Source organism: Sus scrofa, chromosome 1 (assembly GCF_054392235.1).
Source record: "Sus scrofa isolate SSC_HxYL_T2T_F1_AM1 chromosome 1, Sscrofa_HxYL_maternal_Yorkshire_Landrace_v2.0, whole genome shotgun sequence".
NCBI lineage: Eukaryota > Metazoa > Chordata > Mammalia > Artiodactyla > Suidae > Sus > Sus scrofa.
In genome coordinates, this window is record NC_139383.1 from 50,881,196 (window position 1) to 50,902,863 (window position 21,668).

Genomic DNA, 21,668 nt, shown 5'->3' on the forward strand with positions numbered 1-21,668 from the left:
CTAGATTGATTCCTTTTTGGAGTAAAGACTGCGAGCAGCAGTTCAGAAGTGTTCTCTTAGAAGATTATTTTGCATTGATTAGCAGGAGAGATTTTGATTAGGCCTCCTAGAGGTAGACAAAACATTAAATTTTTGTAAAAGGATTGGTGGCTTAACTTTGAATGCATTTCATCATCCAAGACTGGAAGCATGGTACAGGAATTGTCAGTAAAGGGAGAGTCCTTGATTTTAATTGTTGAAATTTTAATAATCGACTTTATGAAAGCGTAAATTACATGCTACAAAGTGTATCCATTTAAAGAGTACAAAGTCAGTATTTCCTGGTTCTTTTTCTGTTGTATTGATTAGAACGATCTCTACTTTCAGAATTATGAACATGCCTTCAGTGTTTAAGATGTGCTAAGTATCTGAAGACTTCGTAGTCCTTTATGTAGCAATTAAAACCATCCAGTATCTAACCCTTCACCTACCTTCCTAGCAGTTGCTCTCCATTTTTCATACCAGTCACCTAAACATAACTTGCCATCTTTCCGTTCACTGAATTGCCTTGCCAAGAATATCCTTTCCTCTCCCATCTATTATCTAAGCTTACTCATTCCACCTCTTCCATGAAGCTTCTCTAGACATCCCAACTAGAGATGCCCTCTCCCTTCCTCAAAATTCTGGTGTCATTGTCATACACTTGATTTTATTACTTCCTACCTTATTTAATTGTATTGTTAGATGTATTTCTTTGTGTAGCACAAATGCATACATGTTTTGTTTCCTGAGATTATATATCACTCACATGGGGACTAAGTCTTATGTTTCTTTGTATTTCTACATTTCTTGAGTGTTTATAGATGTTTAGGATAAATATATGTGCATTGATTTGTTGATGTCTTTCCTCACATAATTCCTGTTATGTTTTGATCCCAAGGTCATACAGAATAATAAACTGCAATTTATTAATGATTAATTTGTTAGATAGCAAAGACTGTACAACTCTTGCTAAGTAGAATTTTTTATGTATTTTTAAAATACCTTTTAATTGATGTTAATTTCTTTAAATATCACTATTTGTTTAATGATTGCTTACTGAATTAGATTCTTACCTTTCACGAAATTAAATTTATATGTTAAATATTATAAAACTTTTAAAAAGGAGTGATTAAGTTGGTAATTATAACCTGATCACCTCAATAGCTTTAATTCTGCTCTGGTAACTTACTCTTTAGCATACGTCAGTAAGAGGCTATACGTGAAATCTCTTACACTTTTCTGTTTGATTATAAAAGAATTTAAAAATCATTAGTAGGTTTTATTATTGTTTCCAAAAATTGGAAATAACCAAGAGCTTAATGCCTTACTGTTTTTTCTTGGCAAGATATAAAATTAACCATTTTAAAAACATGTTTACTTTTTCTCTTTAAAAAATATTTTACCGTCAAAATACAGTGAGCATTTGACCTTACATATGAATGCCTGCCTCTGTTGCCTACTCTGAAAAGGGGTTGCCACAGTTATCTGAGAACTGAGTCTCTGGACTGTGGTCTTGAGAAGAGCCGTTCAGGGTGTGAGCATTTAAACTCAGTTCGCAGCTCATCTGTTATTCTTGCTTAGCCCTCAGGGGATCAGGGCTACTGCTGATGATGATGGGAACTTTGGTGAAGGAATAATCACCTAGAGGGAAAAACTTTAGTTCCTGTCAGAATTTCGGGGTCAGGGTAGTTAGTGTAGGGTATATAAGAAGGAAGATCTATTTAAAAGTATAACAGTGGGGAAAACTGAAAGAACAGTAGCACAAATAAGCTTTACTTCATTCACATAGGAGCCATTTAGAAAAAAATTTTTTTTTTTTTTTTTTGTCTTTTTAGGGCCGCACCTGTGGCACATGGAGGTTCTGAGGCCAGGGGTCAAATCAGAGCTGCGGCTGCCAGCCTACACCACAGCCACACCAACACAGGATCTGAGCTGCGTCTGCAACCTACACCACAGCTCATGGCAATGCTGGATCCTTAACCCACTGAGTAAGGCCAGGTATTGAACCTGCATCCTCATGGATGCTATTCAGATTCATTTCTGCTGAGCCACGATGGGAACTCCCAAATATTTTTTAATGTATTTGATTTACAGTGTTTTGTCAGTTTCTGCTGTGTAGCAAAGTGACCCAGTTATGCATATATGTACATTATTTGTCTTATCTTCTATCGTGTTCCATCACAAGTGATTAGATGTAGTTCCCTGTGCAGTTTTTTTTATGTTCTCTCTGAGCTGATATTTTCAAGGGACAAGCATACTCTACAGAGGAGAAAATAGTGGTAATAGCTGTGAAAAGTACTGCATTGGTCAGAATGTCATCTTCGTAAGTAAGTGGGCTTTATTGGCTGTTTGTTATCTGCCAGGAGCTGTGTAGGTGTATGGCTTGCATGTACGGTGGTGTGTGTCCACTTACATCCAAAGTGACCATCCATGTATTCCTTGTCGAATCAAGAAACAGAACATGGCCAGCACCCCAGAAGCTGCACCACATTATTCTTCCCATTGAAATCACTCCCCAGAGATAATCATTTCCTTGCATTTTAGAAATACATTTACCTTCTTTGCATGAAATGATACCACAAATATTCTTTAGTGTTTTCCTTTTTTAGTCAACATTTTTTGGTGTCAGTCATGTTGTATGTAGGTATAATTTACTCAGTTAATTGTTACGTACTGTTTCATTGTATATTTGTTCGTTACTTTATCCATCCTATTGTTGATGTACACTTGGATTATGTCCAAGTCTTTTTTTAAATTTTTTTTTAGAGGATAAAATACAAATATTTAAACACAATTACATTCACACAGATTATTATATCATGGATCTTAAGAAAGAGATTAAGTGACTCCCTCTGGAGAAGTGGAATGGAAAATATGCTGAGACAAATAGGAAATTTATTCTATACTTTATCCCATTTTGTATGGCTTTCATCTTTACTATTTAGTATTATCTATTGCATTTCAATTTTTCTTTAAAAATTAGCATTATATTAAAATTGTGTATATTATGCAACTAAAATTTATAAAGAAGAAAGCCTTATATACCATTAAATATTTTATATAGCATAATAAAAAGAATAACTTAACTGGTAATAATAACAAAAATAATACACCCTCTGAAAATAAGTAAAATATAAAATGTGTAAATTGGTTAAAAAACAGTGTAACTATATAAATATGTCCTCACAATTTGTTACATCTTATTGATTCTTCAATATAGGCATTACACCATTCTAGGTGATGCGATAAACAAGACATTATAGACCTTACATTGTACCATGGAGAGAAATGGTTATTAATAATACAATTGTAGAACTATATTATTTAATTGTACAGTTGCATTATTTAATTATAATTATCATAAATTCTTTGATAAAGAGGAAATCAGAATCCAGATCTAAGAAGACTTCAGCATTCCAAGAATGATGTCAAATGACCCCCTTCATGGTGGATTACACACTTATTTATTTACTATGAGATATATTTCTTCTCCAGAGATTCCTTGTTTGTGTATCAACTGTAGATTTTTGGTTTGCAGTTATTCTGAAGATTTGATATGAGTCTATATGTATATGAGATTGTTTTAAGTTGTTGGTCTCTTAATTACAAGTTCATCCCCAGTGTCCTGCATTTGTACCCACCTCTTCTCATGATTTCTGATTTTGGTGGTATAATTGTGCATGAATGATTTCGTATCTTTACTGTATATATACCTTTACTGGTGAGCCTTGTCATTTGTGGCATTTTTGTTTCCTGTTGCTGTCTTTTCTTTTCTGCCTGGAGAAGTTCCTTTAGTATTTGTTGTAAGGCTGGTTGAGTGTTGCTGAATTCTCTCAGCTTTTGCTTATCTGTGAAGGTTTTGATTTCTCCTTCAAATCTGAATGAGAGCCTTGCTGGGTAGATTAATCTTGGTTGGAGGTTTTTCCTTTCATCACGTTAAGTATATCATGCCACTGCCTTCTGGCCTGCAGAGTTTCTGCTGAAAAATCTGCTGATAACCTTATTGGGGTTCCCTTGTATGTTACTTGTTTCTTTTCCCTAGCTGCTTTCAAGATTTTCTCTTTGTTTTTAATATTGGTTAGTTTGATTAATATGTGTCTTGGTGTATTCCTCTTTGGGTTTATTTTATATACTTGTTGTGCTTCCTATATTTGAGAGGGTAGTTCTTTTCCTATGTTAGGGAAGTTTTCGGCCATTATCTCTTGGAATATTTTTCCTGTCCCCTTCCCTCTCTTTCTTTTCCTTCTGGCACCGCTGTAATACGGATGTTGGTGCATTTCACGTTGTCCCAGAGACTCTCTTCATTTGTTTTCAATCTTTTTTCTCTTTTCTGTTCTGCATCCGTAATTTCCACTAATCTGTCCTCCACCTCACTTATTCGTTCTTCTGCCTCCTATATTCTACTGTTAGATGCTTCTAGTGAATTTTTAATTTCAGTTATTGTATTTTGCATCTCTTCTTGTTGAAGTTTTATTACTTGTATCTCTTTGGTCAGTGTTTCCTGTAAGTTATCCATCTTTGCCTCTAGTTTATTTCCAATGTCTTGCATCATCTTCAGCATCAACAGTCTAAAGTCTTTTTCCTGGAGGCTGAGAATCTCCTCATGGCTTAGCTGTTTTTCTGGGGTTTTTCCTTTCTCCCTCATCTGAGTTATAGTTCTCTGTCTTTTCATTTTTATAGGTTTTTGGTGTGGTGACCTTTTGACAGATAATAGGGTTGTAGCCTCTTTTACTTCTGGTGTCTGCCCCCCCTTGTGGCTGAAGTCAGTATGGGGGCTTGGTGTAGGCTTTCTGATGGGAGGGGCTGATGCCTGCCCCCTGGTAGGTGGTGCTGATTCTGATCCCTCTGGTGGGTGGGGCTTAGTCTCTGGATGGGATTAGAGGCAGCTGTGTGCCTAAGGGGTCTTTAGGTAGCCTGTTTACTGAGGGGTGGGGCTGTGATCCCACCTGGATTGTTGTTTGCCCTGGGGCTTCTCAGTGCTGACTGACAGGTGGGGCCAGATTTTCCCAAGATGGCCACCTCCAGAGAAAGGCAGCTGCTGAATATTCCCAAGAGCTTTGCCTTCAGTGTTCTTCCCTCACAAGCCCCATTCACCCCTGTTTTCCCAAGATGTCCTCCAAGAGCTGCAGTCAGGTTTGACCCAGATTCCTATGGAGACCTCTCTCTGCCCTGGGACCCAGTGCAGATGAAAGTCTGTGTGCGCTTTTTAAGGATGGGGTCTCCGTTTCCCCCAGTCCTGTGGAGCTCCTGTGCACAAGCCCCACTGGCCTTCAATGCCAGATGCTCCAGGGGCTCTTTCTCCCAGTGCTGGATCCCCACACTTGAGGGTTTGATGTGAGGCTCAGACCTCTCACTCCTGTAGGTGAGTCTCTGTGAACCAGTTAGTTTTCAGTCTGTGGAGCTTCCCATCCGGGAGGCATGGGGTTGTTTATATCGTGAAATCGCCCCTCCTACCTCTTGATGTGGCCTCCTCTTTTTCTTCTCAAGTAGGGTATGTCCAAGTCTTTAGGTATTATAAATAGTGCTTCCGTGAACACTTGTACATGTATCTAAGCATGTTCCTATAGGATGTACTTAGGAGTGGAATTATTGTGTCATAAAGTGCCTGTATCTTGAACTTTATTAGATAATATCAAACTATTTTTCAAAATATGTAACAACTGCATTCTGGTCACGGTACATCCTTTACAACTTTTGGTATGGTAAGAAATTTTATCTTTTGCAATCTGATGAATATAATGATATCTCATTTTGTTTTAAATATCTATTTCCTGTAATACTAATGAGCCCCAGTGCCTTTTCATATGTTTATTGCCCATTTAGATTTCCCCTTTTGGAATTCTGATTCAGATCTTTTGCTTATTTTTAAATGGGGCTGCTTCCCTTCTCCTCATTGATTTGTAACATTCTGTGCACACATATACACATATGTAGAGGACACTAGTTCTTTACCAGTTGTGTATTTGTAGATAGATAATTTCTCTGGGTAATTCTATTGCTTTTTAAATTTCTGGTTTGTGGATTGTGTTAGAGGGCATCCTTGTCTTATTCCTGACATCAAAGGGAAAGTTTTCAGCTTTTCACCTGTATATATTATCTTTATTCCTTATAGAAACTGTAGTTTATTGTTGGAGGTGCAGGGACCAAGAATGAGACAGAGTATATGCTTTGCCTTATGTTACCTATTTAGTTAGAGAGTTTATGAAGTCTGGTTTGGAAAAATAGGATTTTATTTCTTTTTTTAAAGACTAAACTCCATGGCATATCTCTTCATGTGTTTAAAAGAATGATGCTCGATAGGGATTATTTTTTCTAGAATAATTCTTTAGGTCCACTTATTTCTACAGATAATTAAAGCCATGAGCATGGTTTTTGACATGCAGCAGTGAGTTAATAAACGGTTACTTAGAAGTATGTTAATTGGAGGGTTGGAGGGAGTCTTTACCTCTCTAGTCCAAATCCCTTACTTTATAAAGAAGTAAATGAAATTCTGGCGGACTCCTGAGTCACTAAAACATGACTTGCTCAGTGCTAACCTGGGTTTGAATCCAGGTTGTCTGCTGATTTAAGTCCCAGGTTGCGTGTGTGTGTGTGTGTGTGTGTGTGTGTGTGTGTGTGTGAGAGTGTGAGTTTTGATTTGAAATACATGTGCTCAAGTTCATTTCTTATTGTGATTATTGGTCCTGTTTTACATTCTATATCATTTTATGATGAACAGTCCAGGCTTCCCTAAAAAAGAACAGAGTGTTTTATGTATAATCTCATCCTATACTGTCCTAACTAATGAATTCATAATTTTTACTGATCTGTTAGCTTCTGGTAGGAAGTTCTTCCTTCTGTAAATAAACTTGTTTGCCCTGAGCAAACTGAGCAGTCTACTACTTTTGTTTAAATTGTACTTTGTACTTAAGTCTCACGGAGGTTTATATTTTTTTGTTGTGTGACCATCTATTACTGATGTGGTTAGCTGGAGCCAGGCTTACTTTGTTTCCTGGGAGGAGAAAAGTAAAACCCCAAAATTTAATGGATCAAGAGGTTAATAAGGCAAGATGCCTCTGACATTTAAATCCATATCTCTTTGTTGTGGTGTAGATATTCTGCTGGAAAATTGTGACTTTTCCTAAAATATTCTGTCATACATTTGTCTAACAACATAGAATATCTGACATTTCTAATTCACTTAGTTTAGGTTTATCTCTGAATATCTGACATTTCTAATTCACTTAGTTTAGGTTTATCTATAAATACATTCATGTAGATGAGAAGTACTCTATTAAAGGAATATATGTGACTTCTCTCTCAGCTTAAATAGGCACACCTTGATTTCTCCTTTGGAAAGTTCTAACTTTTAGGGTTTTTCTTTTCTTAAAGATGTGTGTATCAAAACATGGGAAATGGACAAATAGTTCTTGGGATGGGGAAATTAAACCTAACTGAGGTAATTTAAGGTAATAACCACAGTAGTGGTTCTGGTTTTTTTGCTGTTTATTACAATATGGTTTATTACAGTATGGTTTATTATGTATTAAGTTCTGAAGCTTCTGAGTTGTATATTAAGAAACCTTTAATGTAGGAATCAGCAAACATCTTTCTGTAAAGAACCAGATAGTAAATTTTTTAGGCTGTAGATTGTAATAAGGTCTTTCACAACTATTCCACTTTTCTTTATAGCACAAAAACAGTAAATGAATGCATTCCAATAAAATTTTATTTACAAAAACAGGTGGCCAAGTTTGTTGAGACCCTCCCCTCACTGCCTCCCACAGCTGAGAATTTATTTATTAAATGATAAGTTCTGCCTAGATGATCTAAGATCTCTAGAGATCCTTATGGTAATAAATAAGTTTTAAATTTAGAATTACTTATTCCACCTGCTGAACATAGGGGCAGATTCCTAAAATCATCTAACTATATCCTTAATAGTAGCATTCGCACCTCCACAAACTTGCTTTTTATTCAGTGAATTTTCTCTGTTATTTTAGACTAGTTTCTTGCCCACCTTAGTTGCTGTTCTGTTTTAATCAGCTGTTTTTCCTGTTAAAACACAAAGTCTAATTTAGGAACAAAATATTCAGTAATTCCTAATGTAAGCTATTTCTCTTATATATATGTGTGTATATATATATAACTCATGAGAACTGGCTTACTTTAAGGTATTAGGGATATCTGTTTAGGTATATGTCTATACAAGTGAAAAGGCATCAGTTTTTTTTTGTTTTTTTTTTTCCTTTTAGAACCACACCCGTGGTGTATGGAGGTTCCCGGTTAGGTGTCTAATCGGAGCTACAGCTGCTAGCCTATGCCACAGCAATGCCAGATCTGGGCCATGTCTGCAACCTACACCACAGCTCATGGCAACGCTGGATTCTTAACCCACTGAGCGAAGCCAGGGATTGAACCGGCAACGTCGTGATTCCTAGTCAGATTCATTTCTACTGTGCCATGATGGGAACTCCAAGGCATCACTGGTTTTGTATCCAGTGGGTATATTAACAGAAAAATTTAGATTATTCTATCAAAGTAAAGATTTTTTTTTTTTCTTAGACTTAAAGTCTCTTTGGGGTAATTATAATGATAGTTTAGAAGGTAATTATGCACCTGTCTCAGAATATTTTTATGTTTTTATGAAATTAAAATTCTTTTAATATTCAAACTTTTCTCTCTTTTTTTTTTGGCCCGCCTGCAGCATGCCGTAGTTCCCAAGCCAAGGATCAGACCAGAGCCACGGCAGTGACAAATACCAGATCCTTAACCATCTGAGCCACTAGGGAACTCCTACTATTTCTTTACTAAGTATTACGTATTTTGTGTAGGAAAAAATAAAATATACAAATAAGCAAAAGATTTTAAGAGATTGCTGTGAGTAGCATGTGGTCCCCAAAGTATGCGTGGTAATTTTTTTAATGTAAGGTTTAAAAACTCTTTTTTTTTTTTTTTTTGCAAATACTTTCCACTAGCTTCTTGAAATTTAGGAAAGGAAATCAGTTCACTCTATGTCTCAGTGTGGAATAAAAATTCCAGGACAGAAGGTGGAGAAACAATGATGCTGTGGAAAAGAGAAGGCCTCTATTTTTTTACCCCTCTACTTTGGATTATACTCACTGTCATCAAAAAATTGATCTCAAGATATGACAAGTATTCAAATCTTGAAGATGCCATAGATGAATAATGATTTTTTTAACTAGTTGTGAAAGAAACAAAAACAACCAGCTGAGTTGCTTTTTGAACAAACCTTTTATGTTAATAAAACTTTGATTGATCGTCTGTTTAGGGCCATACCCAGGGCATATGAAAGTTCCCAGGCCAAGGGTTGAATTGGAGCTATAGCCGCTTGTTTACACCACAGCCCAGCAGCTCAGGATCCAGACCATGTCTGCAACCTACACCACAGCTCATGGCAATGCCCGATACCCAACCCACCGAGCAAGGCCAGTGACTGAACCTGTCCTCATATGTACTAGTTGGGTTCATTACCACTGAGCCATGACTGGAACTCCATTATGTTGATAAAAATTTTAAAAATACATTTTTGCTTGATAAATGTAAGTGGTCTAACCTTCCAATATAAGCAATAGGTACAGTTGCAAATCCCCTGAACTTGAAGTTTTAAGACAGCCATGTAAAAGTAAGCAACCAGTTTTAAATCATATAAATTGTTCTTAGTAAATCATTAAAGTTAGCTAAGTGGCTCATTGCCAGATGTTGTATTATGGATAGGTAATGTTGCTTCACAGTCTGACAGAGACGTTTATGCAGCCATCAGGCTCTCTGTAATTTAGACTCAATAAACATTTCATGTGATCCATGTGTACATTTGAGAATAAGTTATTTCCAGTAAGTAATACTTTCGTAGAAATCATGGAAACATATGGTCTAGGTGAGTAAGCAAAGCAGATATCTTACAGAGCACTTTTATAAACGAGTAGGAAGATTCTTTGTGTTTTCCACAAATCATTTCATTTCCAGCTTAAAATCTGACATTGGAAATTAGTTTAATAAAAATCTTTTGTTTGTAGATTTAAAGAAATATGTTCAACATAACTGTACATTAGGCTTAGAAAGCATTTTGGTTCTGCTGCTTTGTTGTCCAAGTTTTATTAGGATATAGATTGCTAGTTCCTATTGACAACTTTATTCAGCTCTTAGGTTTCTTTTTTAAGGTAAATCTTTCTCTCTGAAAAAGAAAAGATCACAGTGCTACTCTTTTTTTTTTTTTTTTTTTTTTTTTTTTTGTCTTTTGGCCATTTCTAGGGCCGCTCCCGCGGCATATGGAAGTTCCCAGGCTAGGGGTCCAATCAGAGCTGTAACCGCCGGCCTACGCCAGAGCCATAGCAATGCCAGATCCAAGCTGCATCTGCGACCTACAGCACAGCTCACAGCGTTGCCGGATCCTTAACCCTTTGAGCAAGGCTAGGGATCGAACCCGCAACCTTATGGTTCCCAGTCAGATTCATAAACCACTGAGCCACATCGGGGACTCCCACAGTGCTACTCTTAAGTAAAAAAGAAAATCATCTGTCCTGTCCAGTGAATTTATAGTTTTTTGTTCTTCAACCAGGAGACTTGGGTAGATAGAAACCTAGTGAATTTTTTTTTGGTGGGGGAGACCACACCCACAGTTATGGAAGTTCCTGGGCCAGGGATTGAATCTGAGCTACAGCTGCAGCAATGCCAGATCCTTTAACCTACTGCCCGGGCCAGGGATCAAATCTGTACTTAGGCGGCACCCAAGCCACTGTGGTTGGATTCTTAACCCACTGTGCCACAGTGGGAACTCCTTAGCGGATTTTTAATAGTATCTCCCTTCTACCTCCCCATAATGCCCAAACCATGTGTGTTTTTAAGAAGTTAGAAAACATGCATAAACAAAAAATTTCCACAAATTTAACCACTTAGAAAAATTATCACTAACATTTTGATGTTCATCCTTCCAGATTGTTTCTCATGAAAACAAATGTATCCACATGGAATCATACTATATGTATTACTTTGTAACCTGCTCTGCTTCTAAGTCATATAACAATATATCTTGACTATCCCTTCTTATTGATAAATATTCATATGTTCTATCTTTTTAATTTTTTGTCTTTTTAGGGCTGCACCCACGGCTTATGGAAGTTCCCAGGCTAGGGTTCGAATTGGAGCTGTAGCTGCCAGCCTGTGCCACAGCCACAGCAACACCAGATCCAAGCCGCATCTGTGACCTACATCACAGCTCATGGCAACACTGGATCCTTGACCCACTGAGCAAGGCCAGGGATCAAACTCGCATCCTCATGGATACTAGTTGGATTTGTTAACCACTGAGCCATGACAGAACTCCCTGTTTTTCTATCTTTAATAACATTCCATAAAGAATTCCATTCCATTATGTATCAACATTTATCTTCTCTTTATTATTAAAATTTTCTTTTTTGAACAAGGAAAATCTGTATATATAGTCAAGGTAGTACTGATTAAGTGATAATAGGATCAGTTTTTAAAACTGGAATTGCTAAGTCAAAGAATGTGGACTTCTACAAAGTCTTTTGCAAAATATTAACAAACTACTAGAAGGTAAAGATGGTAGAACCTAGAAGTGATAAGAAGACTTTAATCCCATTATCTGCTATTTACTAAATATCTGAGCACTCTGAACTCCAGTTTCTTCATATGTAGATCTGGGTAGTTTCAAAACCTGTTTCTTATTTAACTTGAATAAATTTTCTTTGCATTCTTTGTCCCTTAATTCGTCTAGTGACATTTGACTTAAAAGCAGTAAAATCTGACCAGAAAGTTAAAAATGCACAGTGATGAGAGAAGAGGTTGTTTGTTCACTCATGTGGGAGGCATCTGTGCTGTTCTTGAAAAGTCCCCACCCATGTACAAGAAAGGTACCTGTGGCCTTGGGAGTTGGTTCTCTCTGCCTTGCTGCCTTCCAGAAATGGCTGTTCTCTGTCTCTTAGAGTCCTCTCTTGCCTGGGATTGTGGCCTCCTGCTAGCAGCCTGGCTGTGTTGGTATGGCTGCATTTCACATTCTGCGCTGTGGATCTAGAGAAATAGTTAGGGACTCCTTTCCATTTCTGGTAGCCGTGATAAGCAGTCTTGAGGGATTGCTTCAGAAGTATCCAGAATAGTTCTTAGGTGTGAATTATGAGAAGTTCACCATTTCACTGACTGTCTGGTGTGAACCTTCTTAGAGTCTGATGAGGACTCTGAGAGCGGTGATTGTGAAGAACATTAGGCCCCTGTGCAGTCTCTTTGCCCAGTGCTCTCCAGACGTTTCATCATTGGATGCTTTTCCTTTTAGCCTCATAGGCTGCACAGATTTGATCAGATGCCATTAGCATCTTCCTTTGTGCCCCATGTCTTATATCTTATTGCTTCAGTTTGCCTGAATTCAGTTCCCTGAGTATACCATCTGACTTCTCAGTCCTCACCCACCTCTCTTGACCATATAAAGCATGCTGTAGGACCAGGGTCTTGCTGTTCCAGCTGTTGCGGTATTTTGTGATTTTAAATGTAAGGCTGATAAAAGTAACTGTAGGAGGGGTTTGACCTGATAGTTTGGTTGCCTTTGAGTAGATTAAATACTACTACCATTTTGTAACCAGGTGTTTGTGTGTGTGTTTTGGGAGGTGGGGAGGGAGAGAGAGAAACAGATATGAAGGGCAGAGTTGGGGGAGGGGGTTAGAAAGAGAGAGAGGGCGAGACGTCTATTGAAGATTCCTGGGAAGAAATAATTGGGATTGAGTGTAACAACTGTTGGATGCTGGCAGTGTACAGGGCACACTAAAGGTTTGGAAGGAAGATAAAAATAATGAGGACAGAGCTTGCCCTCAAGAATCTTCAAATTGAGAAAGAGCAACTGATTGAAAGGGGATGAGGTAAAAAATAACTTTAGCAAAGGCTGGTGCAGTGCAGCTGGAGAGGTGTAGGGGTGATGCTTTAGAGGAGTAAGAGAGAACGCGTTGGTGTGTTAAGAAGAGTTTCACAGAGGTGTTTACATTTGACATGAATTTGAAAGAAGGCCAGGAAGGGGGCTGACATGGTGGAGTGAGTAGCACTAGGAGATGATTGACATTGTCAAGCCTAGTTCGACAGTAATGACAGGTTCAGTTTAACTAGAGTTAGCACAGCAAATGAGTGTGAGACAACCAAGATAAGACTGAGAGAACCTTAAGTTTTCTGACAAACACTAGATCGCTGGTTTTGAATAGGGGAGCATATTGATTTGAGTTGTGGTTTAGTAAGATGATGTCCTGGTTGGAGGTGATGTGTCAGAGGGAGGAGGGGCTAATAAGCTGTAGTCCAGGCAAGAGAAAATTGAGACTTGATGTAAAGTGCTGTCTGTACATCTAGATCTCTGCTTCTTGTAGAAGAATGGCTGAGAAACATTTTAGTTTCATACATTTTACTTGGCATTTTAGCAAATAGCCTTGTCAAACTCCAAGAGGCTGTTGTCTCAGATTCATTCATTTATTCACTCAACAAATTTTATTAAGCCATCACTGTATACGCAGCACCAGGAACACGGTAATAAACCCCAAATCCTGCCTTCATATGAAAATGTATATAGAATCATTTCAAATGCATATAAGGTTTTTTACCAATAAAATACATTAGTGTGTTGTTAGGTAATTACCACAATCAACTTTATGTTAACCAAAAGTGTAAAATGACATTATTATGCCAACTCTCTGTATTTTATCTCCCGAAAGACATTTTAACTGATCATTAGACTTTAAACTTATAGCATTGTATTGGTAAAGAGTTTAATAATTTAGTAGTTTGATTTTAATGATAAATATGGATTTACTTATTTTTTCAAGGAATTCTAGCAAATGTGTTTCACATATATTGGTGATCTACAGACATTGCATTGAATCTAACAAATTCTTCCAATTCCATCTCTCCCCTCAACCAATAGATAGGTTTTAGTGACAGGACCGCATTCCCAGAAGCAATAGTTTTCAAACTATATAAGAATTCTTCCACTCCTACTTATTTTGATTTAGCAGGTCTGGGATGAGCCCCCAGATTTTGTATATTTAACACATAGACTCTTAACAGAGATGAAATGCATTGAAAAGATGCAGTAGCATTTACTATACTTCTTAACCATCAATCTTTTTGAAGTCAAACTTCTTTGACTCTACTGAGACTGGTCCAGTGTCCCGGTTTTTTCTTATTGCACCTTAGGTTCATGTTGCTATGGCATTGTAAACTTTACATTTATGAAACTGACTGATAGAAGGGGAAGCAATCTTTTCTTTGTAATTGATTTGAAACATCTGGGGGAAAATCTGCTTGATTTCTGTTTATCTTCTTTCTGATCTCTCTAGAGTTATCAGCAAGAGCCCAGGGCACAGAAAGCCAGACTCTGACAGCAAGAGTTTGTAGCAAAGTAAGCATTTATTATAGGGCGCCCACCAAGGGGTGGGGGCTAGCCTCAGGTCCACTCCACTTGGTATCTCAGTTGCTGAATGTTTTTAAAGGGCAAGAACAAAAAAAGCTGGGATTAACTGTTGTCTTGTGACATTTCTTAGTCATAGTTTGAGGGTCATGATTTGTCTGATTTATGATTCTCTGGCCAAGTTGTCCATGATTTGCTTGCGGACCTGTTAGCGCAAGGTTAATGATGATATCTACAACAGGAATTTTAGTCATTACTAGTGTTATCAACAGTAGCAGTTTAGTCATCTGACTGGTTGATTAGTGTTTAGTTACCACGGGATCGAGGTCAGAGGGGACAGGAAAGGAAGTAAAATTTGGGATAGAGAGATTATTAATCATCATGATTAATCATAAACTCATGCAGGGAACTCAGTTTCACTAGAGGTTTAAAGTGGTTTGTATAATTGTGGTTTCTTGCAGTGATAGAGTGTTGGATTTCCCACTTTTCTGCAAGCTCTTATCCATACTTTTGGAAAATTGGGCCTTGTCCTCTTCAATCAGACCTCTGCATTAAAGTCTCTACCGCCATTGAAAAGGTTCTTTTTTTTTTTTTTTTTCCCATCAAGAGGCACATGATGTCTAGCCATTTCCCATCTCTTGATCTTAGCCGATTTACCTCATTACCTCTTTCTAGCAAGTCATCAGGGCCTGCAAAATGGTGATTTCCTAATTCTGTTATTTTGTTTTCATTTAATGGTTGAAATATTTCTGCTAGTTTTCGTTACCTGGTAGTTCATATAGGAGAGGCAGCTTGATTCTTTTCCTTTATTCACCAATTTTCAAAATAATGAGTTGATGCATTGGCATCCTCTGGTTGTGCCCAGTAAAGGTTTTTATAATTCATGAATTTAAACACGTATAGTATGTTTCTATCCATTGCAGTTATTATCCTCTGATGGAATGCCTCTTCACATTGGCTCCTGTGTCTCTTTGTGATACAGCTGTGGGAGTAGGATAGTATACCAGATATCATCCTTGATATTTGGTATGGTAATTGTTTTAAGCTTATCTTGTACATTGCCTGCCACAGACCTGTAATTGTCCATTTTGCTAGGGAGCCCTGATGCCTTTTAATTGAAAAGGGTATTTTATTACAGTGTAGGTACTAAGGGTACTCAGTGTCACTCCATATGTAACATACTGTTTCTCAAATTTAAATTGTTGACTCTCTCTACCTGTCATTTGATGGAAAAAAAGTTGTTACTAGTAGTAGCAAATCAAGGACATTGTGGAATTGAATTTAGAACTCCATAGTTAACTGTTTTTTAAGCTGAAAAAATAAGTCCTTAAACTGAATACCCAGTGGTGACCTTGTTAGATTAGGGACCCTGCTGCTCAAGAACCATTGGCAGCGGGTATTTCTTTACATCCCCATTTCTCCATTATTTTCATTCCCCCTCTTAAATCCTATTTTAAAATATGCTAGTACATTAAAAATGGGGAGGGTACACTCAAATCTTGTTTACAGTGAAAGCCTGTAGCTGTGGTTTTCACATTATCCTGTTTTGCCATATGCAGATGTATTTGCCAACAGTGACAGAGGAGGGTTATAATAGAGATCGCTTTTAGGACCTAGCGTTCAGGAAATATTCTTTAATCTGGGAGTAGGATGCTGAGGTGGAGAGTTTGTTTCAGACCTGCTTCCCTCAGTCTTCTCTTTCTTCCTCCCTGGCTTTCCATCCTTTCAGAGGAAGAAGAGGAGCTAGGCTGGAGGACACTAGAACTGTGGTCATGGAAGACTGTCTCGTAGGCTGTTGGCATTCCTCAGGCTGGGTGGAATATTTACTGATAAGTGTAATCATGATAGTCTTTTTTTTTTTTTTAAATGGCTGCACCTGCAGCATGTGGTTTTTGGCCAGGAATTAAATCTGAGCTGCAGCTGTAGCAGCACCAGATCCTTTAACCCCCTGTTCCAGGTTAGGAATCAAACCCCTGCTTCCACACTGTAGTGCTGCAGTCAGATTCTTAATTTGCTGCACCACAGAGGGAACTCCCACGGTAGTCTTTTTATTTCCAGTTTGTGGAAAAACCATGCTAATAGCATTTTCCAATTGTAAAGTTTTCTACCATGTTATCTTTTAAATAACAGCTTCATGGAAATACCATTCACATATTATAAAATTCACCCATTAACATGTACAATTCAGTGGGTTTTAGTATATTATTACAGTTGCACGATCATCACCACAGTCAACTTTAGAATACTTTCATCACCCCCAGAAGAAATCCCATAGCCGTTAGCCATCACTCCCAATGGGAACCACTAATCTTTCTGTCTGCATGAATTTGCCTGTTCTGAGCATTTCATATAATCGGTGTCATGTAATGTGGTATTTTTGGCTTGCTGCTTTCACTTAGCATAATATTTTTAAGATTCACCCATGTTATATACCTTATTTTTTTCTTGCAGTATGTTTTTGTTGTTGCAGTTAGCAAAGAAATAGTCATTCTCTCATCAACAAAATTATGAGCTGTTAGAGTTTTAAAAGTTTCATGTTTTAATGATGCAAGAGTAAGAAAACCAGAAGCAATAATTTATTAGGAAGATATTCAAAATCTGGAATCAGTATTTACAAAACAAATAAGCTCATGTTCGTATGTGTCTCATTCAGAGACTGTTGCCCATTTCAGGTGTATGTGCTGTCAAAAACAGAAACGTGGAATTAAAAATTTGAATTTTTTATGTTTTAGTTCATCAAAATTTTAATGGAGTTTCTCACTCTCCCTTTAAGCGTAAAATGACTGGGGGAAAAAAAAATTAAAAGGATTTCTTAGACCTAGATGGTAAATGGTGGGAACTGTTTATCCTGATAAACTGAGAGTTAAATGGACTGCTAACAGGGCATGTTTGTGATACAGATTTTTTTGGAACAGAATGTTAAATACTGTTCAACATATTAGAACAATATTTAACATTTCTAAAATTCTGAAATAGGGTGCCATTTATATTGTTACTTACAATTAAATGCTGCTGGCAAAAAAATGAACATTCTGCTGAGTTGGCAGTTATATGCCTCTCCTCTACTTCAGACCATTTTGTATTAGCCCCGGTTTCAAGCAACAAACTGGACCCAGGATTCCCTGTTGCTCTGTGCTCCCTGTCCACAGGACTCTGTGGGACAGTGGCTTCAGTTTCACTCTTTTCTTTGCCTTTCTGTTCGAGTTCTCCTCCTGAAAGATGTTTACCTCAGTTCTAAGCCTAACTAACCTTTCGGTTTTGAAATTAATATTTTATCATGTATTTGAAGCTGGGGTTATGTGAGTAGGGATGAAATTCTGGAGCCATGTTGCCTATAGAATGTTATGAATAAAAGCATAAAAAATAATTTAAAGGATACCTGCCTTTGATTGAGAGAAAGATATACACCAAATAATAATTTACCAAAAACAACCAATATCTATTGGATTTATCAGCAGAGGTAATTAACTTCTTCTATTTGGTGTGGGCTTTAGTATCTATAAAACAACTCAGGCAATGTGTTATCCAGGTACTTCAGAGAGGAGCTAAAGACTCTGTGACAGCCATGTGGCTGATTTACTGTTTAAACTGTACCAGTTCTCCTGGCTCAGCTGCTACTACATGTCCATGTCCTTTCAATCATTAATTCTTGAACTGGGCTTTTGTGACAAAGGGGAAGCCTGGAAGACCATAGCCTTTCTACAAACAATAGGCAGACAGAGGACGTGGGGGAGGGGTCTGTCTCAGGAAGGCCCCATGGGGTCCTGCTTCATTATAGTGTCTAATGCTTATCATTGTGTCAGTGAGATTAATCCACAGTTGTGTGTTCTTTTCTTATTGCTAAGTATTATTCTGCTGTCAGTATGCCATACTTAATTTTTCCATTCTAATGATGGTTGACACAAGTAGTTTTTGATTTAGGACTTTCATGACTAAAGCTGCAGTGAACATTCTTGTACATGTCTTTTGGTAAACATGCATGTGACTCATTGGTTACATACCTGAGAGGGGAAATGTTGGGTGAAAAAGTATGTATATTATATGTCCAGCTTTAGTCTTCCCACCAAAGAGTTTTCCAAAGTGATTGTACCAATTTATATTCTCTTTAGTATTGTATGATAGCTGCAGTTGCACTGCATTTTTCACCAAAACTTAGTATTGTCATTTAAGAAGAAGAATCTGCTATGTGTATAGAACCTAGTATTTTTATTGGTTGGTGCTAACTAAGTGTACATATTGTCATGGCAGTTGAGAGGTTACCTTTTAATGAGTAAATAATTTAACTAGCTTGAAACAGTTGTGACTACTACTGTTCTTTCAGCTAAGACTGTTTGGTCCTTTCTTACTGTTTTACCTAGTTTAACAAAGTATTGGATAACTAAAATAAAAATTATTGTTTTATAGAAAGCAGTATCAAGATGATAGTAACCTTATTTTGTTCATTAAATAACTGTATGCTAAGAGAAAAAAGAACCAGCTGAAGTTGCAATAGCTTTTTAATACTTACTCATTATTAAAGTGACTGAGATGATAAAGAATTTATAAAATTGTGGCCAAAACCTATATTTTAGGTTCTGTTACAGGCTCATAGTAAATTGGAAACATTTTTTTTTTCTTCATGGAATTTCTCAAATGTTTTTGCAATCATTTAAAGCTTTATTGCAAGTGAGGCAATAAAAAGGGGAGAAATCCAATTACTTTGTGTGCAAAGCTTTCATTTTGTATTTAATGAAAGAAAGGAAAACTTTGGTCAGTAAGCATGTAGGCGTTACAGTCCCTTACAGTAAATTAAAAATTTCCTTAAATAGAAAAAAAGAGAAATACTCCCTCAATAAATGCTTTGATGAAAGGTATTTTTACTAAGTTAAAGACTGTGCTTAAGAATGTTACAGCCAACTTGGAGGGATCCACAATTAGATTTGATGGGTCATTGACAGTAATACAGATAGTCAGTGCTTGCTGGGTTCCTAACTATCATAGGCCTTGCTCTGAGCCTTCCATGTGTATTATTTCATAGCCCTCACAACCCCATGAGCTTGACATTATTCTTTTTTTTTTTTTTTTTTTTTTGTCTTCCTGCCTTCTCTAGGTCCGCTCCCACGGCACATAGAGATTCCCAGGCTAGGGGTCTAATCGGAGCTGTAGCCGCCGGCCCACACCAGAGCCACAGCAACGCGGGATCTGAGCTGCGTCTGCAACCCACATGGCAATGCCGGATCCTCAACCCACTGAGCAAGGCCAGGGATCGAACCTGCAAACCCATGGGATTTGTCAGCCACTGAGCCACGACAGGAACTCCGAGCTTGGCATTATTCTTATCCTCATTTACTGATGAGAACCTGACAGACATAGCTTTGGTAATTTATTCATGGTCACATAGCTATTAAGTAGCCAAATTGAGATCTGAATCTGAATGTCCTACCTTCAGAGTATTTGCTCTGAACTATGTATGGCCTCTCAGTGTATTACAATTACAGCCAAAAGTGGAAAAATGTCCAGGGGCTAACTCAGTTTCTAAGTGCCTTGTGTTGTGCAGCATTTTTTTGTGTGCCAGTTAATTCTCACAGAAAGCCTAGACAGTTTTCATAAGTCTTTATACAAAGGTGAAATAAAGATTCAGAGAGTGAAATTTACCCAGGGTCACTTATTGGCAGAGCAGGTCTTTCTAAAAAGGAGGTCACTGTTGTCTTGTCTTCCCATGAATATCTGCTGTGGATTAACTTAACTGCTGATACCCATCAGGAAGTAGCAAGCTGTTTATATCTGAGGCACGGTTTTCTAGTACGAGTGGTCTTGGAGTGATTCAGCATACCATCTCTGCTAAATAATGGCAACACAGTACACTGAAAAGAATAGGGACTTTGGAGTCAGAAAGAGCTCAATGTTTTGTTTTTCATTTTTGTCTTTGCTTTTCAGGGCCACATCTGTGCCATATGGGGTTCCCGGGCTAGGGGTTCAGTTGGAGGTGCAGCTGCTGGCCTATGCCACAGCCACAGAGATGCAGGATCAGAGCCGTGTCTAGAACCTACTCCACAGCTCACGGCAATGCCACATTCTTAACGCACTGAACGAGGCCAGGGATTAAACCCACTTCTTCATGGATACTAGTCAGGTTTGTTACCACTGAGCTACAACAGGAACTCCCAGACCTCAGTATTTGTGATTAAAATTTAATTGTAAAATGGTAATTCAGAAATCATAGTTTATAAGCATTTTTGGATGGGCCGCTCACTTACCCAGTCCTGAAGATAAACCCCCCAGATTATTCAACAAATGTGTGAGGGGTGCTTGTGCTGTGACAGACACTGGGATAGGCTCATGGGATCAGCAGTAAACAAATTAGACAAGAATTCCAGCCCTTTATAGCTTACCGTCTATCAAATGTCCTTAGTTGTGATTTGCTCTTGGGAAACTGATCTTCTTGGTACTGCCTCCTTGCTCTCATTCTGGCAACTTGATAGGTCAGGAGCCAGTCTACCTGATGGAAGGAGGTCATTTCTAAGAATCTCTAGGAAGGAAGGTGGTTTAGGGCCTATCTGTAGTAGCTTTTTCTGGGACCATTAATCCTTCTATATCTTTGTACAGGTGTTTTAGGTTCATTACACATTTATTGAGCATCTTTTACTTGACGAGTCCTATTTTTTAGCATTTGTGGTGCAAAGATGACACCAGAAAAATTTAAGTACCCACTGGGAGCTTATAGTCTGGGAGAAAGTTGAGGAAGCCTTTTGTCTCCTCCCGCTGGTGTCTCCCACATCCCTGCCTCCACTCTTTCCTTCCGTAGAAACTAGTCAGACCCTACAAGCCTGGGTGTGAGGCTCATTGTACAGTCCCTTCTTTGTGGTCATTCCCTCTTCCTGACCCAAATATTCCTTGAAGGGAGCAAAGGAGGTGATTGGTGTGTTTTTGTTTTCTGGTTCATCTGCTTTAATGTTATATGATCTTTCAGTGCCACTTTTCTGCCATCCCTCTTTTCTGATGTTTGCAATGTATACCAGCCATCTTAGCTAGGAGTTTCTTGTGGAACAGTTTCCTCTGTCCAGTCACTGCATCGAGTCATGGTGTGAAAAGATCCCATGCAGATAATGTTGTTGGAAAGCTGCTCTCATGGCGGGCAGTGCCGCTGTCCAGTGAGGGATTGATAAAAGTTAGCCGGTTAGCAACCAAAGGAGAGATCAAGTTGCTGAAGATGTGCTTCAAAATAGAAAGATTTAACGAGTGCTCCTGACTGAACAGACCTGTGGTCTCGTTC

At 38.0% G+C, this 21,668-nt stretch overlaps 1 protein-coding gene across 7 annotated transcripts in view; it reads left to right on the top strand.

Annotated features, from left to right (window-relative positions):
- SMAP1 (small ArfGAP 1) overlaps window positions 1–21,668 on the top strand; it is a 160,821-nt gene that overhangs the window by 90,161 nt on the left and 48,992 nt on the right. The window lies entirely within an intron of this gene.